Source organism: Coenobita brevimanus, chromosome 85, assembly GCF_032717465.1.
Source record: "Coenobita brevimanus isolate Jiangsu-jjx chromosome 85, ASM3271746v2, whole genome shotgun sequence".
NCBI classification, from domain to species: Eukaryota; Metazoa; Arthropoda; class Malacostraca; order Decapoda; family Coenobitidae; genus Coenobita; species Coenobita brevimanus.
In genome coordinates this window covers 1,667,501-1,669,244 of record NC_137038.1, presented here as the reverse complement: position 1 = coordinate 1,669,244, position 1,744 = coordinate 1,667,501, and positions in this window count along the sequence as shown.

Below are 1,744 nucleotides of genomic sequence, written 5' to 3'. Positions count from 1 at the left end.
ATGGAAGAGAAGAGGTAGGGGAAAAGAAAAGGGGGGGGGAGCAGAGAAGGGAGAAGGACTGAAAGAGGGGTAGGGAGATGGGGAGGGGGAGGGAGAAAAGGTAGTGCAGGCGGAGGAGGAATGGGGGAGAGAGGGGGGAAAGGGGGAGAAAAGATAGAGGTGAGTGGGGAGGGAGAAGGGAGGGAAGGGAGGAAGGGTATGATGGCCATGGGAGGGGGGAGTAGGAAGGCAGGAGGGAGAGGGAGGGGGAGGGAGAGGAAAGAGGAAGGGGGGATGGGAGGAAAGAGGAAAGGGGGGGTGGGAGGAAAGGCTGTAATGGTTGTCGCGATCATAAAAACAACAATAACGACAACAACAACAACAACAACAATAATAATAATAATAATAATAATAATAATAATAATAATAATAAATAACTACATTAATTATTATTGACCACTATGACAACCCTTTCTAAAATTCATTCTTGCCATCTCCATATCATCTTACCCACCTGGAAAAATAGATATTATTTCTAAATATAAGAGACAGCTACCATATTATCTTTCTATTTTCTCTCTTTTCTTTCTTTCTTTCTTTCTTCCTTCCTTCCTCTCTCTTACATATTTTTCCTCCTCTTTTCCTTCCCTCCATCCCTTCATTTTCCTTCCCTTCTCTTCCCTTCCCTTCCTCTCATCTCTTTATCTTACTCCTTCCTTCATCTCTCCTTCCCTCTCCCTCTCCTTCACTCTTTCCTCCTATCCTACAAATTTCTTTCTCTTCTCTCCATTCTTTTCCTCTGTTTCCTTCCTCCCCCCTTCCATCCATTTTTTTTCTTTTCTCCTTCTCTTCTCTCCTTTCCCTCCTCCCTCCATCTACCTTCCTTTCCTCCCTCTCCTCTCTCTCTCTCTCCTCTCTCATCTTCCTTCATCATTTACTCATATCCTCTTCTCCCCTTTCCCATCTTCTCTTCCTTTCTCCCTCCCTCCCTCCCTCCCTCCGGCCTTCCTCTCTCAATTCCTCCCTCCCTCCCTCCCTGTTTTCATCTTCCTTCCATTATTTATTAATTCTCACTTCTTCCATCACCCATCCTCCCTTACCTCCCTCCTTCCTTCCTTCCACCCCCTTCTTCCTTTCCTTCCTCAATCCCTCTCTTGTTCCATTCCTCCCTCCTTCCTTCCCTCCATTCCTCCATCCTTTCGTCTTCCTTCCATCATTTATTCATTTCCTCTTCTCCCCTCATTTACATACGCTCTCTCGCTTCCTCCATTTCCACTACTGTCATCTCTCATACATTTTTCTTCACTTTCCTTCCTTCTTTCCTTCCTTCCTTCTTCCTTCATTTCTTTGTGCGTTCCCTCTGCCTTCCTTCTCAGTTTCTCCCACCTATTATTGCATCTCCTTTCTCTTTTCCTTTCTATCTTTCTTTCTTCTGTCTTTAATTGTTTTTCCTTTTTCTTTTTCATTCTTTCTCTCTTTTCGATCTTCCTTCTTCTTTCCTTCTTTGCTTTTTTCCTTTGTTCCATCTGTCTTCTCATTCTGTTTCTCTCTCTTTCCTTCGTTATCTATTTCTAGCAATAATTTTCTTTCTTGTCTTGTCTTCTCTTCCTTCCTTCCTTTATTCATTCATTTATTCATAGCTTTAGTGATTTTTTCTGTCTTCCTGCACTGTTTCTTCTTCTCTCCTTCCCTTCTGTCTTTCCCTCCTTCCTCTCTCCCTTCCTTTCTTCCTCCCGTCCTTCCTTTCATTCCTTCCTTGCTCCTT